The sequence below is a fragment of the Cupressus sempervirens genome, chromosome 6 (assembly GCF_028749045.1).
Source record: "Cupressus sempervirens isolate cs-2001-9-10 chromosome 6, ASM2874904v1, whole genome shotgun sequence".
NCBI classification, from domain to species: domain Eukaryota; kingdom Viridiplantae; phylum Streptophyta; class Pinopsida; order Cupressales; family Cupressaceae; genus Cupressus; species Cupressus sempervirens.
The window spans coordinates 176090539-176115605 of record NC_143123.1 but is presented as its reverse complement, the minus strand read 5'-3'; positions in this window follow the sequence as shown (position 1 = coordinate 176115605).

Below are 25067 nucleotides of genomic sequence, written 5' to 3'. Positions count from 1 at the left end.
TACTAGGGTATCATCTAGATTTTCTTTAATTTCTTCCTTACATTCTTTAGTAGGATTATCAGGAGTGCTTGTAATCTGAAGATGAGGGGGAGAATGATCAAAAACAATTTGTACAGGGGATTACTTGGTGGAAGTTTCAGATCTAATAGGATCCTTAGAAATTTGCATTCTCATTATAGGGCTTCTCCTTATAGGGGTTTCTTCATGTGTTACAACCTTTAGCCTACTTTTCCCTTTGGGTTTTTATGCTATAGAAGTAGTTGCTGTAGGACCTTTCTTTGTTCTCTTTAGTTTTACAATTGTAGGGCTTGGATCTTGCTAAATAGAAATTTCTTCTCGCAGTTTTAATTTTCCCTTAACTTTTCTGGTAGTAGGTTTAGGAATTTCTTGTACAGGTGGAGGCACATTTTCTTGAATAGGGGTAGTTTCTTGTTCATTTCTTTGAGTCCTTGCAGTTTCAACCTCTTGAATGTTTTGTTCGACATGCTCACTAGTGGGATCTACATTTTTCTCAATATGTTGTTCACTAGGGCTAGCTTGGGGTTGCAGGGTTTTAAGTTGCACAAATTCATCCCACATTAAGAGGGATACATCCCTAAGTGACTACTTTATTAGCAACTTAATTGAAGCATGATGAGTAATAGAATTCTCTTTTCCTTTCTGAGTTTCCTCTGCACTAATGCAAAGGATATTATACAAGAAATTCAAAATATTCATAGAGAGATTATGCCTTACATAACTAAGTAGCTTGAAATGATGTGCATGTATGTATGAAAATCTATCTTTGCATGTAAAATGCTTGATTATATGCATGGCTAATTCACTGTATGGTGGTGGCAATGACATTCTCTTGCATCCTTGTTTTGTGATGTCCAATTAGGGATCAAGCGACTTGGTAAATTGGGCTCTTGTTGACCTAGCGTCATGCGTGCTAGGGTAGTGTTCACCCACTGTGGGTAACCTAGTTACTTCAGTGACATACTCCTCTGTTGCAACTACTATTAAGCCCCAAATAGAAGCCTTTCTCTCATCAAATGTCCTTGTAAATTTGACAACCGCCTCTTCATCATATGCAGTTAAACTCAAGAAATACCCTAGCCATCCACATGCATTGAACCTTCTTACAACTTCTACATCCGAGAGCAACGTAGTGTGCTCTACTAGCTCTCTCCTTTGCAACTGCCCACCCATTTCCTTAACACTTCCTCTGTTTTCTTTATTTTCTCTATTTTGTCTATTTTTGGATTCAAGCTTCAAACTATTGTGTTATTCTTTAGACTCCTCACACTTCTTTGTTTTAGGAAGCAATTAATTGTCATAAAAAAATGTTATGCACAATAATTATGTTTTGAATGAAGGTAAATCATAAATATGTGTGAGAATCATCTAGAAATAAGGTTCGGATGACAAAAAAAATTTAAACATAGGTCACATCACAACTTGAGACAGAAAATCATTCAAAAATAGGGAGTACAACACCTCACTTTGCATACTTATGGAAATAAATTTTTATTAATGAAGGGTAATACGAAGATTTAGAAAATCATCATGGATAAATGGACATGCCTTTGGATGTTATGACCTTCACTACCCCTTCCTAAATTTAGAAAAGTGTCCTCACTTGTCAAACTTAGTATAGGTAAGGGACTGGCATAACGCCACCATCATATAGATTATGTAGTATTAAATATAATTACCAAAATCTAGATGAGCTTAGACTGTAGCTAAGCTCTCTTGCAATTTGGAGTTTATCAGACCAAGTTAAAAAATAAATAATAGTTTTTGTTATAACAGAGAAGGTTTATTTTATAACAGAAGATGAAATCTATGTTTTCATAACAAATTTTGTGGAGCATTTTCATGATGAAAAGAAGCTATTATTAACGTCAAGTAGCATTTGAAGATTGGATATAAGATTTTTAGTAGATATTTGATTTTAGAATGAAACTAACACCTTTTTTGATTTAGCAAAGTATGAAATTAATGTAATTTCAAGATGGATAAATAAATGGATTAAAAATTGATTACCTCCACATTGTGATCATCTTAGAAGCTTAGAGCACCCATAAGTGATTTCGAGTAAAACCCTACTTTGGAAAAAGGTATTTTATCACTTTTCTTGCAAAGTTTCTTTGTGAAATTTCAATTTCTGTGAAATCATGGATATGACAATAGTTCACAATGTTGAAAATATTGAGAAACCCAAATTGAAGGTTGTCCTTATGAAACTCTTAGAAATAAACCTTAATTTGGATCTATCATAAATTTCGAACAATGTAGTTTTCTTGGAAGACGTAGGAAGTTACTTCTCTAGCAAGTTTGAAATTGTTGGAGGTGAACTTATGAGCAAGGATATGGAAATTGTTTTCAACCATGATATGACCATAAAGCTCAGATTTTAACATCTAAAAGATTTAGACCTATTTAGATAATACTTCTACCTTGAACTTGAGAATAAAGAATTGACTCAAATTATATTAAGTAGAATGCATAATGGGAAGTTATGGATGGGAGACAATGTAGTTGACATCTTTTTTGACCTTATTCATGAGGTTACTAGTCATAGAAAACAAGGTAGTGTACCCATTGGTGAGAAATTAGTCAAGAAGAAGGTTGAACTCAATACTAAAGCAGTTTATAACAGCAAGGCAATGGTGATCAATGCCATTAAACGACATGATCTGAGATTCTTGAGAAGAATCATTGCATCTTCTATTTGTACAAGTTCTAAGAATGATGAGTTGTTACTAGGATTTATCTATGTAGCCTACAAGATTTTCATTGAGAAAGAAGAAGTAAAATTGAGTGAGATTTTGAGAGTACAACTCCTTTAGAATTTGGAGAAGATTAAGAGAATTAAGAATGGTGTATTTAGATTTTAGTCACTAATCAATAATATTTTATTTCATGTACTTAAAATATTTCCATTTCTATCAGTTATAGAGATCATGATTTGTGAAAGATGTACTATGGATAAGATAAGAGATGTATGCAAAAGGTATCCTACATATAAAATCTTGGATAGTGGCAATTTGATTATGAGAACATTCTAGAATAAAATGAAACAAAGATTCAAAATTGCACTAGAAATTGTTGATATGTTTAAGGATGACATATGCTTTATGGTAGATACAAACTTAACTTATGTTGAACCAGTAGAACCAAGGGAAACATTTCTTCAACCCTTAGGCTATGAATTGAGTGATGATGTAGCTATTGGTTACATTGATCTATTGTGAAACTTTGGAAAGGACAAATCCTCATAAAGTTTGGAACATGTGAAGAGATAACTCAGTCAGCTTACTAGGAATCCTTAGAAACAAAATCTCATAAGAAGGTTAAGACTATGATGAAGAAAGCATTGATTGAGGCCATTATGAGAGAAAAGGGAATCACAGGTATTTAGGCAAATAATCTCTAGACTAAAAAAAATTGGTGAAAAAGGTATGATGTATCTGCCACCTCTATTAGTTGGTCAAGCATTTGATGTATCCATTCCAAAAACTCCTATAGAGAAAATCATTCCATATGCTATTGTATCAGCTGAGAAACCTCATGAACCAAAAAAAAAGTCTAAAAGGCTAGTAGAAGTTGAGACTCACAAGTCAAAAAGAGTTAATGAACAAGCTACTAGACCTGGGAAGAGGAAGAAAAAATTGTTGACAATTAAAGATTCTAGTAAAAAAGAAGAAGAGGAACAAGAATTCAAACAACCTAAAAAGGTTATTGCTTCTAAATAGCTAGAAGGTAAAACAAGGAAACCTTGGAAATTGAAGATAGAAAATATTAACAAAACTATTCTCAATGAGGGGAACTTTGTGTAAATGAATAAGTCTTATGATTTATACAATGATATTGAGAGAGAAGATTGATATCTCCACTATGAGATATATGATTCTTCACAATTTGAAACTTGAAGACATTGAAGGCATTGTGAATCAGAAAGTCTACGAAAAACTTATAGAAAAGAAGGGACCAGTTTGTGAAGAATACATGGGACTTTGAAAACCCATGATAATAAATATGTGCAAAATTGATGATAAAGAAGAAATCAGGAAACTGATGAACAAAAAAGCACCATACTTATGAAGTAAGATGAGGCCATTTTTGTTTATGGGAGGTGAGAAGAATGTCATAAGAAGTGAAACAACTACAACCATCAACCAAATGATATTTGAGTTAAAGGCAACACCTACCATCATAGAGAAAACTATGGAAGTGCCGGTATGTGGTGATACAATGAAAATTGGTCAAAAAAATGTTACTATTAATATTGATGATGATCCTTTTGTAAGTTTTAATTAGCCTGAGTCCCATTCCAAAAACATTCAAGATTAGTTAAAACTGATTGAAGAGGAGAAAAGACAGTTAGAAGAGGAAAGGGAAAAGATTGAAGAAGCCAAGCTAAAGTTTCTTGAGGAGGAAAAAAAGTAGAAAGAATAAAAAAAGAGGAGAGAAGAGGTAGAAGAGAAGAAGCTAGAAGAAGAAAAGAAAGAAGAGGAAAGGAAGGAAAAAGAGGAGAAGAAAGAAGAAGAGAGAAAAACAAGGGAGACAACAAAGAAGAAACAAAAGGAAGATGCAACTAAAGCATCTAGCTCAGTCGCTCCACTATCTCTTGCATACCTTATAGGTGATAATGATGATCAATCTGACTTGATCTCATCTTTGACCAAGTTGATTGAGAAGAAAAAGAAAGTCAAGAGTCTACAAAGGACATTAATGGAGGTGACTAACATATTACATAGCACTCTGGCAGCCAAACATATAGAAGAAGACCCCAAACAAGGAGCCAAAGTAGTAGTAAAATATTTTGATGATGAATTAACAAATTTGTTAAGTGTTATAGAGTCTAAGGCTCAACTTTTTCATGATTGTAATATTTTTAGCATTTTTTTTCAAAACATAAAGAATGATTTGCCGAGTCTTGATACTTATATCAAGGAACTCTGAAGATGTCAACAAGTTGGAAAGGTACTGTATATCAAATGCACTTTATATCACAAGTTGACTAAAAATTTGGATAATAAAATTGAAATGAAGTTGAGAAAGCTAGAAGCTCTGACAAGTTAATTACAACAACCCTCTATCAAAGTTGATGATTTTGAAGGAAAAGTTGCTAGTGATCACATTGACATTAGGAAAACACAACTTGAAAAAGAGAAATTTTTGAGAAGATTATTAGATTTTAGAGAATCTATAGCTCTAAAACCATTAGCCATTGAGAGACAATTGGAGGAATGTATTAAAACAAATGAAGACTTATTTCAAATTCATATATCATGACCTTAATGCAGTTGAGATTACATCATATGCCTTATGTGCGATTATCACTACTGCCAAAGTAGCCAAAGACACATGGGAGAAAGGCATGGATAGTCTAAAGGAAAATTTTGATGATTGTATGAAGATGATATTAACTTGAGGTAGCAAGACATAAAATTTTGACAAGTTTTGGTAGTTTTTGACATTAGTTAGATAAAAAAAATTGATAGCTTTTTTTGGATATTTTCACCTTTGTCATTGATGTCAAAGGGGGAGAAGTTGTATGAGAAAATTTTAAGTAAGTTGTGAATTTTCTAGTCATATCAAAAGGGGGAGCATTTGTATTAAATGAAGATGGAACATTTGTAATAGATGGTAAGTGTAGTAATGCTATAAATTTTGGTAAAGTTTTGATACTTAGCCAATTTTCCCTACTTTGTTTCCATCAATGCCAAAGGGGGAGATTTTTTAAAATTGGCTAAATGTATATATGTAAATGTTGTCATTAAGGGAAACATATGATGTACATGCTTGTAGAAAACCTTGGAAATAAAAATATTTAGCTTTTTGGTACTTAGAAAATCATCTAAGTATGAAAATGGTTTACATCAGTGTATTGCTTTGTATGTAAATTGTTGTTGATGTCATACTATGACTAGTAAGGTTAACATCACTTGTAGGAATACTAAATTTGACACTTGTTATTCAAGTTCTAGTGAATGCAGTTATGTGTTGATTAGATAGGAACATAGATTAGTATTTGAAGTATAACTTGTTTATGTGATGTTATTTTTGAAAGAGAGGTTATATGAAACAATATACATGGAAATGATGATGTGTATAACCATGGACATTGGTACATACAATAGGGAATATAGATATTTAAGATTTACAAAAAAATGAAATGAAAGTTAAAGGAATTATTTTGTTTGCCAAATAATTACTTGACTAATTAGGGGCAACATCCTAGATGTTTACTCTAAGTTGGAAAGTTTATTTTGGTCTTAGCCAACCTAGTAGCAATTTGTGAAAAGGCATGGTATTTGTGAAAAGACATCTTATGAGGTTATTTGAAAGTTATGCATGAAAGTTATGAATGCTTAGTTTTGTATCATATGCAAGAAGAAAGTTTTTGATAACTTGATTTTGTGATCCAAAATTGAGCTGAGGTTAGAGATTAGTTGGAAAGAAGGTACAATATCTATACTTTTTTATTTGAAGAAATTAAAGGATAAATTACTTGTTTTGGTAGTGAGCTCTTCTTGTAATTGAAATTTTATGTTTGGGCAATGAGCTCTTCTTGCATAAATTGTACCACAAATCCTAATAGGTTGGAATATCCTAACAGGGGTTCAAAGTCTCCTAAAAGGGACTCTTATACTAAATGTGTTTATAGACTCCTAACAGGGTTTATGCTCTAACAAGGAATATATATATCAATATATCTTTGTGGGTATCATCCCCACCAGGGTTTTCCCTTGGCCAAGGTTTCCCTAGTTAACAAAATATGGTAATATGAGTTCTCTATGTGCGTGGTTACTCTTACTATTCAAAATTTCTTATTTACTTTCTTATGTATGGTTCAAAGTAATAAATAATACATAGTTGGTAAAAAAAGTTTGTAGAATACTGATTCACCCCCATCTTAGTATTCCCTATTTCTAACACCAAATGTGTCTCCAGCATAAAAAGGAGGGCATGCCTTGGTTTCAATCTAAAGACATAGTTCAAGAAGTTCCTTCCATCCCTAATGCTAACATCATCTTTTCTACTAGTTTTGCAATTAATAAGAAGAATTCAAAAAAATTGGTCATTGAATTAGTTAAAAACTAGCCTATTGTGCAAAGGAAAAGGTCAAGGACCAAGTTCAAGAAATAAAACAAAATTACATCTTTGATATAAGTTTAAGTAGATCTTGATACTAAAAAGGAACAAAGAACAAGTTAGACAATGAGAGATAGGTACAATCAACCTTATACAATATTCCATAGCTTTTGGACTCCCTAAAAAACACCAATAAAGGAAACATGAAAGGTTGATTATTCTTTATTGGTACCAAATTGGACATGAATGTAGTAAGAAAGAAGAGGAACCTTGCACCAATCTATGTGCCTATGAAAGACATGGTGAGTAAATACACTACTAAAACCCCAAAGCCTAAAAGTATGAAGAGTGTCATTCAGTTAGTTATATGTGACAAGAAAAGAGAGGTGATGGCTAAGGATTCCTTATATAAGTCCAAAGATAGTTCTATAGAGCCCAACATTGGAGACTTTGAAATCAAAAAAGTGGGCTTAGGCATACTAAACCAAGAAACCAAAGAACATTGGTTAGAGAAATCTTCTCAAAATATGATTTTTCAATCTTAGAAAGATGCAAAGGAGAATCTTTTTTGAAATAGATGATCAACATGATGGATAAGTACATTAACTCTTTTGGTGGCTATGGTTCTTTATCTCTAGTTTAGGATCCTCAAAATTTTGATCCCATTTCACCTAAAAATAAGAAGTTTATTGAGCTAACTTTAGGGTGCCAAGGCCATAATGGTGGCTATGGATGAATGGTTGGATGGTAAAATTAAGAAAGGAATAGAGTTTCTCCAAAAATGTGCTATAGATTTTAATGATACTGATGCCCTACTAAGTGAGGTTCAAACATAGCTGACAACCAAGGAAGTAGAAGAGAATAAGTGGTCTTCTTTTTTTACACAAATCTTACAGGTGGAGTAGTATGGTACAGATACATTCTTGATAGAAAATCGCCTTAAAATTGAAAATTCCTACGTGTTATATGTGGTCAAGGAAAACATGAGCTGGAGGTGTTTGATTTATAAGTTAGCTATCACTAAAGCACAAAGAATTGAAATAGATCAAGGGCATGTACAATCATTTTATCAAAGATATGAAAATCATCAACCCTAATAGTGTAGCCCAATGTGATGAAGGGAACTTTGACATTGAACCTCTAGTTAGATCTTTTGAAGGAGTCTCAAAAAAATCAATGAGGCTTAAGAGGTTTTCTAATGAGCTCAATGGGATTTCTAATCACATGTTCATAAGGCACACCACTTAGTGAAGGGGCTTCTTACTTATCAGTTGATGAGCTTAAGGGATTTGTAATGAGTTGTTCATAAGGCACAACACTTGGTAAAGGTTTTGTAGACATAGTTACAAGAAGAATGGGTTTAACCATGGAGTAAACTTCCTAGTTAAGTGCTCTCAAGATGGAGTAGTATTGGGATGGGTGATCTCTGAGGAAGTCTTGGTAATTCACCTTTGTGAGCATCATCTAGATCCAATGGGTGTTGAGTGTTCCATTTATTCTCATGAGATATGGATTCATGTGAATCACTACTCATGAAGCATGGGTTAATGATTTTGACTCAAAAACTACATAGTTAAATTCTAATATCAATATCAAAATCAAGGAGATGACCAATCCTACAACTACATATCTCACAAATGTGGTATAAATCAAAGCTATGCTAGTCCTTAGCATGGAGCACCTATAAGATTACAAGAGGAAAGTCATAAAAATGAGATGGGAAAAATAAATGTGGAAAATGTGATTTCTAATCTTGAGGAACTTGAGATCCAATGCTGTGTAGGGGTTAATAGGTTTTTAACATAGCTAGCAATTGGCACATTGTACAATTGGTGCTGAGGAATAGATTGAGGATGGAGGTTAGAATTCACCTATATAATGAATCTTCCTTTGTTTTTATTTATTATTAATTTTAACTTGGAGGACATGTATCTTTTTCAAACTTGTCTCTCATTATAACTACTTTGGTTAATAGTCAAGGAGGTTGGGTTTTTAGGGAGACCCTCTTGATGTTGAAAATTGTAAATTACAAACTAATAGACATTTTCCAAGGTTAGAAGACAGAGAAAAAAAAAGGACATTTGAGTTTTTTCTCTTTACTAGTAGTCACTAGATGTTTTGTTTTTTTATGGTGATACATGAATCAAATGAAAACTAATACTTTAGAGGTTTTTTTTTTGGGCTTTGAATCAGAGCAAGGTGAACTAGTTTTATGAAAATAACCTAGATCTTTGTTATCTATTATTAGATTAGGAAATGCTACTTTGTGAATGTTTCTCCTTAAATTTCATATGTTTTTAAGGTCTTTAGAAATGATGGTTAGACTTATTCTTGTGTTATAATTAATCTTCTAATAAGTTCTAAATCTAAAGATACTTGAAGTGCTTTGTTATTTTTTAATTTTTCTCATTAATTGTAGATCATTAGCCTCTCATCTAAGAAAGAGTTGTGCTTCCTTATTGCTTTCATGTTAGAAGCATACATATATGTTTTAGTTTAGGGATTGATTTAAAATCCAATAAGGGAGTTGTACCTTATACAATTGAGAGGGAGGCTAATAATTGAACCTACCCAACTATTATGAACATTGTGTCTTCAAAAAAAGGGATGAAATGGAGTCAATAAATAATCTATCAACACAAAGACTAATCTATTCATAATAGGTTATTGGAGACTCTACTGTGGACTTGACCTATCGATGACCTAGTTTGCAATAGATAAATTTGGAATAATGATCAATCATGGTGTTTTTGATTTGGAAAATAGGTTTTATAGGGATCCTGAAACCCAAAGTTTTACAGTAATAAACAAATTAAAAGCTTAAAAGTCAGAAAAAAAAAAAATACCCTCAAAAGGTCAAAAACAAAAAGGCTTGAAACTAGGGAACTAAAGGCCAGGAACAGACCTGGTGGGCAGACTAGTGCCCCTTCTTCTCCATTTATTGCAAGATTTCTACAACATCGCTTTCCTTCTAGATGGCTTCCTCCTCCTGCTTCATGGGGGTAAATGCATCTGGTCCCCCTGGCTTTCCTAGATGCCAGTCTCTTTCTGAGGATCCTCCCGGCTGGTTCCGTTCCCTGTACTTTGCTCTATGTTCCCCACAAGACTGGCATTGGTTAGATAGTCCCCCAGATTAATAATTTTTTCATTCAAGGTATGGAGGGTATCCACAATCTATTTAGTCACAACCTAGTGAATGAAATCTAGCCTTTGGACCTTCTGCTCAAGCCGAGTGATTCTGTCCTTCTAATTGTCACTGTGGTCCTTGCTTCTATCTTTTTCCTGGAATCCCACCTGGCCTTTTTTGCCTTTGGCCTCATGATCCTTGAATTCCCCCCTGTTGTTGGTCTGGTTGGACCTGTCCTTCAGAGTCTCAATTTCTTGAAAAAGCCACTTAATGGAGCAGAAGTTGTCAATCAGGTTGTTCTTTGCATTGTTGAAGAAGTTGAAACCCATTTCATGAGCATTGTCAGAGAGAACCAGAAGGGTCGAGTCAAGGAGCTCATCATAGTGGGTGCTATAGTCGAGATCCCCCAACACCTAGATTTTAGCAGGTTCTCTTACAATACCCAAACTAACACTATCCATATTGAAATCTTGCTAGGCTCTTCTCTTATTTTTCCTGATGGCCTCCCCTCCTTTTTCAACCATAATTTCTATCATCTCTTCTGAGGGCAAAATGGGGATCTCCAGGGGGGAGGTGGGCAAAATGGGGTTGGGGGGCAAACCAACATTATCGCTAAGATGATCATGGGTAGGGGTTTGGTCCAATTTTCTTTTCTTGGGGTTATCCTGGGTTACCAAGGGGGTTGCCTCCTTCTTGTCATTATCTTTTTCCTTTTCATCTTCCAACTCACTTTCCTTCTCTGCCACCGAATTTGCTTCCTCCGACTCTGTATCTGACTCCTCACTAGACTCCTTAGGGTGAGGTGTAGGGGGGTTAGGGGGAGGGCATCTGGGGCTCTTCCTGTTAGGGAAGCGGGGAGAGGGATTGGATTTTGGGGTTTCATACTTGACAGATTTCACAACTCGCACTTCCCCTGATTCAGAGCTAGCAATGTCCTCTGAGGAGCCACTTGAAGCCCCAATGGGCTTGACTCTTGTTTGGATTTTCAAAACCTCAAAAATGAGGAGCAGAAGACCTTCGTGAAGGGCAAGATTCTTGAAAGGACATTTTTTGTAACTCTCTATATGATCAATCATGGTGTTACCACACAATGATGTATTTACATTGTTGTAGCCTAATTTAGCATTTAATAATATACAATATCTTATTTCTAACCTAAAATCTATAACCTAGCAACTAAGAACAAGTTACCACAAATACCAATAAGTTCCAAGAGTTATTGAAGGAGAAGAAGAAGAAGAAAGGGGAGAAAGGATAAGAGGGGTCCTAATTATCCAAGAACAAATGACTATGAATAAGATTGCTCAAGGTCCAATAAAAAATTGAACTAGATATATAAAAAACTAGCTGAAATGAGGCACACTTAGGTTTAGAAGGGATTAATAAATGTTAGAAACAATAATCCACCAAGATAACTGAGGAGGGGGTGAATCAATTATCCAATAACTATCAACCTTAAATAATCTCAACCATTCAATCAAAGTAAAAAACAACTGTGCTAAGATGTACATATACAATTACACTATATATGTTAACTAGGGAAACCCTTGATCAGAGGGAAAATCCTAGTGGGAATGATGTTCACAAGATGATGTACTAATATAAATATTTCTTGTTAGATGATTGACCTTGTTAGGAGTCTATTACAAAATTTAGTACATATATTATTTCATATGAGTCCCTGTTAGGAGACTATGGATCCCTATTAGGAGATTCCAACCCTATTAGGAGTTGTGCCAACCCTGTTAGGAGTTGTAGAAGGCAAACAAACCCACTTGTCCAAATAGCTTCTGGGGCAAGATCACTGAACTCACTATCCAACTAATCTTTCAACTATTCCTTGTAGAATAATTGTCTGTACTACACTTTAACTTCTTTCCTCTATCCTATCAATTGGACCAACCGCTATCAAACCTTGTAGACTAGGTCACAAACCTCAAATCAAAATATCAAACTTTGGATCTCATAATAAAACCTCGGAAATGAATTTTTCTTCACCTTTTCTTTGCTCTTCTTATCCTAGCATTTTTCTCTTCATGCTTCTTTCAATAATTCATACATGATAAAGAAAAATTTCCTTCCTTTATAAGGAATCCATAAAACAATTCCCTAAGTTGGCTAATACATCTTCTCAATTAATTATTATAGGAACTCATTAAGAATATGTTATACTTAGTGATAACATTAATCTTTCACCTTGTAACTTGAATAACATTTCATATGTGTGACATTATGATGATCAAGCTTAGCTACATCATCTCCAGAATGTCTTCTTCACATCTTTAACTTTAGCTTCTCAGAATAACAACTCTGCTAAGAGATATAACAAGCTTACCATAACATGCTTTTGTAAACTCTATCTTAGAATAGTGTTCATCAAAACTTGCATAACATCTTTGAGACTTAATATCTTAAGCTTATGAGGTTAGATGCATAGACTAGACACTTAGTATTATCTCCCTTTAACCTCACTTAGTGAAAATTCTTGACTATCTGTCCATACCATCTTGATCTTTACCACTATTAATCTGTTAGATACCATAGAAAAGTGCTATGTTGACATCAATGACAAACACAGTCATGAATATAATATATCACCATGATAATGATTTAATCATATTTCTACAATACTCCCCCATAGAAGTATCATTAGCATTCATGCTTCCAAAAATCTTCCCCTTTGGCATTGATGCCAACATAGATGAAAAACATCTAGTTCCAAAAATACTAACTATAAAAGACTATTAACCTTTCTTTTCAAATCCTCTTCATCAATCATTTTCAAATCCTCTTCATCAATAATTCTCCCCCATTGATATACCTCAATGAGCTCTATATTAGCTACAATCTCTCCCTACAATGTACTTATCTATATCAAACTATTTTTGATGCTATAATTTCTCCCCTATTGACATCAATGTCAAAGTTTTCAACAACCATCAATCTCTGCAACAACTATCTTTGACTAGCTCAAGTGTCCAAAGACACTATTCAAAATAACATCCACAAGAGTCCTAGATGACTTTATCCATCATAGATGCTCTCCCATATAGGAGGCATCAAAATTCAGTCTAGACAAACAATAGTGCTCTATTAGATTAGATTGATGCACTCTTGCATCATCTACTTAGATGTAGGAAGGGGCATAACCCTTAACATACCTTGCAAATACTCAAAAGTCTCTTTGGGAAGAGGCTTGGTGAAAATATCTACAATATGCTATTTGGTGCTTACATACTCCAATATAATTTCCTTTTTTGCAACTTTCTCACTCAACATGTGATATTTTATAGAAATGTGCTTAGTCTTAGAATGCAACACTAGATTCTTAGACATATTCACTATTCTTGTGTTATCACAATGTATGACAACAAGTTTTCTGAATTCTATCCTTATATCCTTGTACATCTGCTTCATCTAAAAACTTGATTACAATTGTTTGTTGTTGCAACATATTCAACTTCTACTATACTTTGTGAGATACAATTCTTCTTCTTGCTTAACCAAGAGACCAATCTTCCTCCAAGAAGGAAGGCTCCACCACTGGTGCTCTTTTTTTTATCCATACTACCTTCCCAATCAACATCAATATAAGCATATAAAGTGAAATCATTAGATCTATCATACCAAAATCCTAACTCTAGTGTTACTTTAAGGTATCTAAATATCCTTTTTATTGCTACATAATTTGCTTCTTTGGGATCAACTTGAAATCTTGCAAAAATTCCAACTACATTTGTTATATCTAGCCTTGTGTGAGTTAGATATTACAACCCTCTGATCATAGATTTGTACTTCTTCTGCTCAATAGTAGGTGTCTCATCCTTTGTTGATAACTTGTGTCCAGTTGCCGTAGGTGTTATAACTAGTTTACATGATTCTAAACCAAACCTTTTTAGTAAATCTTTCAAATACTTAGTCTAAGAAATAAAGATTCCTTCTTTGCCTTACAAACATGTAATCCTAGGAAGTATTTCATTTCCCCTATCATGCTCATTTCAAATTCCTCCTTCATTTCTTTTGCAAACTTGTCAGTTTCATCAACATTTCCTCCAAATATGATGTCATCAACAAATATTACCAAAATTATCAATCCATCATCTATTTCTTTCTGGTATAGATTACTGTGTTCCATACCTTTGCTAAATCGAAGCTTTGTTAAATTCTTGTCCAACCTTGCATACCAAGTTTTAGGTGATTGCTTCAAGTCATATAATGCTTTCTTTAATCTGCATACTATTTCCTTGTCATCTATTAAAGGAAAACCTTCAAGCTATTCTATGTATACCTCTTCTTGAAGTTCTCCATTTAGAAATGCTGACTTGACATCCATTTGATACACTTTGAATTCTTTATGTGCTGTAGAGGCTAAGAATAACCTTACTAGTTCTATTCTTTCCAAAAGAGAATAGGATTTGTCATAATCTATTCCTTCTTGTTGTGAGTAACCTTTACATACCAATCTTACTTTGTTCCTTACAACTTCACCTTGCTCATTCATCTTGTTCCCGAATACCCATTTTGTTCCTATCACATTCTTGTCTACTAGTTTGGGAACCAATTCCCATTTCTCATTCTTCACTATCTGATCCAATTCTTCTTTCATAGCTTGCTTCTAATAGTCATCTTTACATACTTCATCTATATTCTATGGTTCAACTTGAGATATTAGACATATTTCTTCATTGATTCTCCTTCTTGTCATCATAACTTTATCTCTTCTTCTGATGATCTCCTTTGGTTGATGATTCTTTGTTATATTCTTACTAGAAGTAGAAGTTGTTATCTCAACTCTTAGCTCTATTTTTAGATTCTAAACTTTGCTCCTACCTTATCTCTCCTTCATTCTACAAATCATTGTTAGTATCAAAGAATACTTCATCATTACTTGGTTTAGTAACAACATTCTCATCATTAGAATTGTAATCAACTACTCTTTCTTGTATCCTAAATTTCTCATCAACTCTTACATTTGTACTTTCAACAATAGTCACCAAAGCTACCTCTTCTACTACTTTTTCTTCATTAACCAATTTAGGCTCATTATTTTTAGCATCACAATCATTTGAGAATCTTTCTATACTTGCTTTAAATTCTTCATATTCATCAGAACTCTTTCTAGTTTTCCTTAATTTCTTAGGACATCTAGTTGAAAAATGACCAAAATCTTTATATGTCCAAGAAATAGAAGTTTTCATACCTTTTGGCTTTCTTTTTATAAACAGATCAATACCATCCTTTATCTTCATGTCTTCTTTGGTTCTAGATTTATCTTTTCTTGTGCTTCTATTCTCTTGTATACAACAAAAGGATTCTAGATCTGGAATCTCAATGCTCTATTCTTTACAAAAATATGATAACTCACCAAGAATTCCCATCATTTGGGTGTCAAAATTTCCTCTATCAGACTGACGACTATCCTTTCTGAATATGTTCTCCATGGATCTCCAGAAGTTGTTAAACTTTATCTTCAAGGACCTAATGATCTAATACCAAGTGTTAGAAATAATAGTCCACCAAGATAACTGGGGGGGAGGGGTGAATCAATTATCCAATAATTATCAACCTTAAATAATCTTAACCATTCAATCAAAGTAAACAACAACCATACTAAGATGAGCATACACAATTACACTAGATATGTTAACTAGGGAAACCCTTGATTAGAGGGAGAACCTTGATGGGAATGATTCCCATAAGATGATGTACTGATATAAATATTCCTTGTTAGAGGATGGACCCTGTTAGAAGTCTATTACAACATTTAGTTCATATGAGTCTCTGTTAGGAGACTTTAAATCCATGTTAGGAGATTCCAACCTTGTTAGGAGTTGTGTAGTGCCTCTCCCATTTGACTTTTGTAAGTCGTCCTGATGGATGCAACCTTGATGATCTTTTGTTGTGATGGGATCATGATTGTGACCCTGAGTGGTCTACATCATTGAGGTGTTTGGGTTTATGTTTTTGTATCCGTTGCTTTGATTATGCTTTTGACTGATCTTTGAGATTATGATGTTATTTTTGGTTCACTGAGGTTTGTGCCAGTGGTTACCAGGATCGATCTGGTATCATGAGGTTGTTTCGTGATTACCTTGAGATGGGTGTAGAGATTGCACTATGTTCTTTTACCATGCTACACTGGACTAGGTTCCTGTAGTAGTAGTTAGTCATGTTTATGATTGTGTTTTCTTATGTGTTTTAAATGCCTTTTTAATGCAGAGTAATCAATCATTATTAAATGCATTAATGATTATAATGGATTGTTCTTGTTGGATTATTTGGTTATGTGCTACAGACATTTACCTTGTTTTATTTTGATTTGAGAGATATCTGTTCTTATGTTATGTTTACATTTGAGATGACCTGAGGGTTAGATGTTACTCTTTGATTTTAGTATCATAGATATTAGACTACTATGTTGTTCAGTTAATCATATTGCATGATGATGCCATTTTGAGATGACAGTGTGTTTTATGATGATATCTGGTTATTTGGTATTTGGACATACCTCTGATTATGTTATGTGATGGATTTAATGCTATGGTTATTTACTTCATTCCTACATTGTTATGCTTTATGCGAACGTGAGTGATGTAAATAGATTATTTTAATATAATTAATTAAATGGTTAAATTAGGTGATTTAATGCATTTATTGCTTTGGCTATGTTATTATATGCAATTGCACTTGATCATGTTGTTTAGTGTACAGAATTTATATCCCTAGCAGTGGCACATGGAGTTAGTGATTCGGCCATTCATATTTTACCAATGTCGTCCTTATATGGTCGACATATCCTTTATTAAAATGTTTAAATTAAACCTTTCGGTGATTATTAAATCCGTACTCATTTGCATTATGTGATTAGACTAGTAAGCATGTTTGTGCATTTAGAGGTTCGCATTATCGCGAAAGTTATTAAAGAGATTTATGTGTTTTTGGGTTTTCAAGCTTTTTAATTGATTTATTTTAATTTCTGGTAGCTTTGCCATTGATGAATTCCTATTTATAGGAATAGCCTATTTTTGTTTGGGTCGATTCAAGGTTTAACTAGATTGGCTGGTTAAATGTCCTAATCGATTATTCACCCGAAAAGTGAATAAGTATCCAAAGATGAATTTAATTCCTCACTTCTCACTTTCAAATTGGAAAGTTGGAGAGTAAAACCCAAAATCCTCTTCATGAGGATTTACTATTTTGTTCGTTGTAGGAGCTACATGCGTGGGATCATCGCGAGGGTGAGCTCGTTGGATCCAGCTCATGGAAACCTTGGATTGCTGCAATTTTTAGCTACTTCTGTGAGATATTTATTTTATGGTTCAGATTCCCATTTTGCCCTTTTGGCTGTGAGGTAGGGCTTTCCTATTTTATTGTTTTTGCTCTGTTTCTGCTTCTATTTTTGGTAGTCATTTGGTTGGAGGCTGAGAACTAGTGTTCCCCTCTATCTCTATATGTTAGTTCTACCCAGTTGGGCGGGTATGAACATTTCCCTATTTTTTGGGATGAGGGTTTGGGATTTTATGCTGTTATGCTGGCTGTTTTTGCATACGGTGTCTGATTCCATTTATTTTTGGATTTTTGGAGTTTTTGAACCCAAAGGTCAAATGGGTTTTAATTTTAGAATTTTTTTAAAATTTGGGGTTTTTACCTCATTTTGCGTGCCACCCTATTTTCTTGAGTTTTCTTGGCACAATGTGTTTCGTGGACCTGGATGATCCGTTTGGATATTAGTCAGACCACTATTACACCTTTTGTTGTATTGGGATGCATGTCACACCTGTACTCTCGACTTTGTGTTTGGTTGAGTGATTTATTACCTGTTATCGTTTCTTTTGGACCTTTTCTTTTGTTTTGTGAATGCTAGGATTCATGTAGAATCCATACTCTCGGATTGAGGCTGGTTGAGTGAGTTCATAATGTTTGGTCTTGTTACATCATTGAGATTCGTGTAGAATTCATACTCTCGGATTGAGGCCGGTTGAGTGATTTCATGATGTATGATTTTATTAGCATTGGGATTCGTGTAGAATCCATCCTTCTCGTGTTGCTTTTAGTTGGGTATTTTCTTTGCATTGTGTTCTCATTCCTATCTTTGTGCTATGATCTTTGTGATGGTGGTGAACCACACACGAGTACGTGCACGTACATTTATTGGGTGACTTGCGAGGCTAGATCTTCCGTGGATTTGTTAGAAGTTATGATCATTGGGGTTGGGATGGGAGTATGCATGCCCACGGGCACTTGTCGTACGATGAGGATGGGTAGGGTAGGGTAGCATATGGAGGGGGCTTCTATCTCGCAGCCCAGTGATCGTGAAACCATGGGTATGGCTGAGAGGAGCTTGTTTAAGTGAAAACTAAAGAAAATGTGTGATTGGTAATAAAACTTAAGATAATAAAATATTTGGGGTACAAGAGCCTTTCCGTTGAGGGATGTTGAATCTGCGGAAGTCCTAGCTTGGGATTTTTTATGCCAAGCAACTCTCCATGATGTTAGTCCCTACACAGTCACCTATTGAGTGTTTGACTAGGACCTGTACTCCTTGCATTGTCTTAGGTTCTTGGTTGCAGCCATCATACTATCTCGCGTGAGTGTTAGCCATGGATGTTGTGTTTTATGTGTGTTTGTGGCTGGATCATTATCTCCATCAGCACAATGAGTGTGGACCTATGGGTGCCACATGGTTGGGAGGCATAGCTACCTTCACCACTGCTAGGGATCGGTGTACAGAGATGATCTTTTGTCCTAGTGTGACCATTGTTGGATGTCTTCACTTGGTACTTTGAGTTTCAGAGTATGCTTTCTTGTGATTTATGCTTTCATTGGGATGCTTGTATATCATGTTTAGATGATGTTATTTTATTTGGCACATTCCCTTATTATGATGTTTAACATATGATTAGATGATGTGATTTGCTTTAGTAGTATATCTGTTGGTTATTGCTATTTAGCATGTGATAGGTGATGTTATCTACTGTAGGATTATCTTATGCGCTATCACTAGCATGCTAGATTTCCTTATGCTTATATTGTTGCATATTTTAGTAGTGACATCCCTATTATGTTAGTACTGACGATTTGGTTGGTGGCTTAGGATGTTACGCGTGGGGGATGACTAGGACCCATGATTGTCTTATGATGCTATTGATGGTTGGGAGGAACCGCACACTTAGTTTGGTTGTTCAGTTCACTGCGATGTTTATTTCAGTGTGTTCTTTGCTGCCGTAGTTTAGATGGATAGATGTTCTTCTTTCTATGTTATTCTTGCACTAGAGTGTTCTTTCCTCGAGCCTTTGTGGACCCGATACTCCCTGGTGTGGAGGTTCTTTGCTCTTTTTTGGTCCTTTTTGATTCTAGGAGTGTTTTTGTGTTTCTATGGGTGACATTTGTTCAGCATGATGTGATACTTTAAAAAGTATTGCACACCCATGCAAACTATGTCGTACGACACTATAAAGTATCATACGCCTTCTTGAGAAATTTCATACGACATTGGAAGAGTGTCGCATGCCTTCTTGAGAAATGTCATACAATGCTGAAAAGTGTCGCATGCCTTCTTGAGAAATGTTGTACGACACTAGAAGAGTGTTGCACGCCTTAAGGAGAAGTGTCGCCCTCCCTTAGTAAAAAGTGTCACACGGTCTTTGTGAAAAACTAGCGCGTGCCATTAGCGGGAACTTTTCTTTGTGATCTGATCTTTTTGAGAGTGGTCTTGGACACCCTTTTGGACGTTCTTTGACCCTATGTTGTTGCATTTTGAATTCTGTTGGTTTTTCTTGAATGCAATTTTTGTGTTTTTGTTTTAGTCTCTTGGGGTTTAAAATATATCGTTTAAGTATAAGTTGATGTATATTTAATTTCTTATAATTAAGATATATTTTAATATATGTGACAAATTGTTTGAGATAGGTTTCAGACCTCTCAGAGATAAGTTATGGATTTTAGGAAATTTTAGGGCTTCAGAAATCCAGACTTAGCCAATTTTCAGGGCTTCAGGATTTCAGGCTTAGCCAAATTTTAGGTTCTTGCATTTTACTCCAGCTTGGTGTTTTTTTGATGAGTGGTTATTTCTTATGCCCTCATCTTGGTTGTGGTGGTTGTTGGTTTTGTTTGGGTGTGGCGTTTGGAGATTCGTTGGTTGCCAGGATTGTGTTGAAGTCTTCCGTTGCGATCTTTGTGATCCCTGTATGATGTTGTCATGGGCATTCATACTTGTAAAAAAAAAAAACCATGGCTTGTATTTCATCCTTTTTTCCAAGGATCTCCAAGTGAGGCATTACAAGTTGTAGAAGGTAGAAGGACCCACTGTCCAAATAGCTTCTCGGGCAAGACCACTGAACTCATTGTCCAACTAATCTTTCAACTATTCCTTACAGAATAATTGTTTGTATTGTAGTTTAACTTCTTTCCTCTATCATGTCAACTAGACCAATCACTGTCAGACCTTGTAGACTAGGTCATGAACCTCAAATCCAAATATCAAACTTTGGATCTCATAATAAAACCTTAGCAATGAAGTTTTCTTCACCTTTTCTCTACTCTACTTATCTTAGCATTTTTCTCTTTTTTCTTCTTTCAATCATTCATACATTTCATACATGATAAATGAAAATGTCCTTCCTTTATACCAAATCAATAAAATAATTCCCTAAGTCAACTAATACACCTTCCCAATTAAATATTATAGGACCTCATTAAGAACACATTACACTTAGCAATAACATTGATCTTTCACATTGTAACTTGAATAATTTTCTATACATGTGACATTATGATGAGTGAGCTTAGCTATGTCATCTCTAAAATGTCTTCTTCACATCTTTAACTTTATTTTCTTAGAATAACAACTTTGCTAAGAGATATAACAAGTTTACCAGAATATGCTTTTGTAAAATCTATCTTAGAATAGTCTTCACAAAAACTTGCATAACTTCTTCTAGACTTAATATCTTAAGCTTTTGAGGTTAGCTACATATATCAGACACTTAGTATTATCTTCTTTTAACATCGCTTAGTTAAAATGCTCAACTATCTATCCATACCAACTTGAGCTTTACCATTGTTTTTCTATCAGATACCACAAAAAATGGCTATGTTGACATCAATGACAAAAATAGTCATTAATGTAACATATCATCATGATAATGATATAATCATGCTTGTATACTACTCCCCCATAGAAATATCATCAACTTTTTGAACAACAGAAATGAGATACTCTTGAATTAAAAGGTATAAAGTAGTGACAAATTAAGAATTTGAAGTTGTGAGAAATCTAAACTTTGCACTTGATTATACACATAGGAGAAATAAGAAGGTCATATTAGCTAGTAGATCTCCTTCTCCATCCACTATTTCATCAAAACCAATAACAGTTGATTCTTTATTCAAGGAACTACTTCTATTGTCGCCAATCCACCAAATCAACCATGATTTCGATCAACTGGTGATTGACCATCATTTCTTGCCACATGGACCAATCATTTCTCATCATTGTGCCACATTGTCAATAGTAAAATTCCTATGTCTTGCATTTAATTTCTTATGATTGCAACCTCACCACCACCTTCCCTTAAGAATTGTTACTGCTTGCAAAAACATGATCCATTGATCATTGCTACCTCACAATCTATACTTGGCATTCTTTACTAACTACCATGACGTGGTGAAACCTAAAGTTTAAACTATACCTATATCATCACCACCTTGACCTGATATTTCTATCTAACCCTTGTGATCAAGTGAAACAAAGGGAACCACTCAATCACAACTCAAGGCTTAGCCACCTCTTAATTTGTGGCAATCACATGCTAGTCATAAATCTAGAAAATATAATGGTGTAGAATATTTCTTGGAAATTAAAGATCTAATGGTGTAGAATTTCTTATGGCTCTTTTGGGTGTTATTTTATCAGCCCAAAGGGTGGTCTTTAACTTCTGGTGCCAACGCCTTTGGTTATCCTCAATAGTCCTCTTCGTGATCCTGATCAAATTCTTATTAGATGACTTGACCAAGCCATTACCCTAAGGGTAATAATTAGAGGATGTGCTCAAGTAGATGTTATGATCAAGTTCCCATGTATAAATTTGGGCTCCTATGAATGATTTAACATTATCTAAAATAATAGTTGAGGGGGCACCAAACCTAGTTACAATCCCATTAGGGAATTCAATAACTTAAGGTTTTGTGACATCCTTTAGTGCTACTGCCTCTATCCACCTATAATATGTAGCAACTAGAATCCATTTATGACCAAGGCTAGAAGAAGGATTTATGGGATCAATAAAATCTAATCCCCATTGGGTAAAAGGTTGATCCACTTGGATAAGATGAAGTGGAAGAGCTGAAAATCTCTGCTTGTCCAAGAAAAAAGAGCATTTTTCACACTTCCTTACATGTTTGTGACAATCATGGAATAAGTATGTCTAGTAGTAACTAGCTCTCATAATCTTCATTGCAATGGTTCTTGCCAAAAAGTGGCCACCATCAGGGCCATCATGAAGTTCTTTAACATCCTCTCTACTTGATCTGTATCGACACATCGTAGCAAGGCTCCATTGAAATCTTTCTTGAAAAGGACACCATCAATCATAGCATAAGGAGTGGAATATCTTCTCTTATCTTTATCAAACCCTTAAGGATACCCATTCCTAGCTAAGAAGGTCTTCATATCACCCATCCAACTCCCAGGATTTTCATTTCTTGCCTCTTGCTATTCTGCCAACACCAAGATAGCCTCCTCATCATGTCCATGAGATGAGATCATCTATTTGCACAATTCACTTCCTCTTACCAACTTGGTAACCTAAATATCCACACCATACTCCATTACCTTGGTGATCCAATCAGCTCTCTTATCATTGATGTCCTTGCTCAACAAGAAATTACACTAGCATTAGGAACAAAGAAGTGGATTTTTTTATGAGACAACAAGTGTCTAAATTTCTTTAAATCTATTATGACTACAAGGGCTTTCTTTTCCACATAGCTATATTTATTTTCATAATCCTTAAGTCCTTCACTAAAAAAAGCAATAGGTTGCTCTTCATTTTTTTTCTTTAGCTAAGTCAAAACAACAAAAATACTCGACTCACCTCCTAAGGTATAAAGGATGAATTCCTTATCAAAATTAAAATTAATGAGAGTAGAAGCTAAGGCTATGGCTACTTTTATCTCTTCAAAATTTTCTTTCCCTTCATTGGTCCATGAGAAATCCATATTCCTTTTTAGCATAGCCATAAGAGGTTTCACTATGGTAGCTAGGTTAGGAATAAATCTTCTCACAAAGTTTATTCTACCAAGAAAACTTTGCAAAGCCTCCTTGTGACTAGGAAGATAGAGGGCAAGTATTGCCTTTTTTCTTTTTTGATCAATGGTTAGACCTTCTTTTGGTATAACATATCCTAATAATTTCCCTTGACTAGTGGAAAAGACACACTTGCCTAGATTCAAGGACACCCCATAATCTCTACATCTCACAAATACTTTCCTGAGATGATCAAAATGCTTAACTACATCCTTTGAGTATATTGTGATATCATCAAGGTAGACTAACACAAACCTCTTGATCATATTTTTGAAGGCCATCTCCATTTCCTTTTGAAATGTGGCATGTACATTTGTTAGGCTAAATGATATCTTACTATTGGCGTATGTACCCCATTTAGTAGTAAAGGAAATTTATATCTGTCAGTGTCCTTGGGCAACACATGATTATAATCTAAAAATCTATCCAGGGAGAAGAATCTCTCTGAACCACTAACTTTAGACAATATTTGTTCCATAGAAGGGAAAGGGTGGCGATCTTTAAGGGAGGCTTGGTTTAGATCCCTAAAATCTATGCATAGTCTAATCTCTCCATTCTTTTTCCTAATTGGGACAAGGTTTGCCACCCAAGAGGAGTGCTTGATAGGGAAAATGATATTAGCCTCAATTAATTTGGACAATTCATTTCTCATTAGAGGCTCAATCTTGGGATTTACCAGTCTCTATTTTTGTCTAATGGCCCTTTATCCACCAGATCTATAGTATGTTGAAATAGACTAGGGTCAAATACCTTTAAATCAATATATGTCCAAGAAAATAGATCATTAAACTCTTGAAATAGGTGGACAAAAATATCTTGCTCATTTTGAGAACAACACCAACTATGATTAGCACATGGTCTCCTTTGTTTGCAGCAAGATTCATGCCTCTTTTGCTTACTTGGTCATTAGGGTTGAAGACACTCTCTAAAGTAATGAGACCCTTAGGTAATTTTTTTGAGCTGAGATTGATGTTTGATCATCATACTAGTCATGCAATCTCAACTAATTTCTATCTGAGAACTTGACTTCATTCTATAAAAAGCTCACAATTTATCATTAGATTCAAAGACTGCCAATTGATATCATTATCAAGAATAGCAAGACTAAGCACCATTTTAATTCTCTATCTCTTCTCATCTTTGAGGCTTCTTGGGACATCATGAGATGCACCTAATACTGCAAGTCTTTTAGTATGTCTATTTCCTTTTCTAGGAATTCTTTGAATATTGAATGCACTGAAATCTTCAAGTAAATCCCATACCCTATGTTTGTAAGACTTGAGCAAATTATTCTTAGTGAAATTTTGGTTCCTCACCTGATTGACCACCAACTCACTATTCCCATACACACTCAATGCTTGGATTTCTCTTTTATGAGAAATTAGGACACCTTGAATCAAAGGCTCATATTTGTTTACATTATTAGTACAACTAAGCTGCAACCTAAATGAGAAATGGTACTTTTATAATGTAGGAGAAAACAACATTACTCTAGCTTTTGACCAAGTTTTATTTCTCAATCCATCAAAGTACATGCTCCATACCACT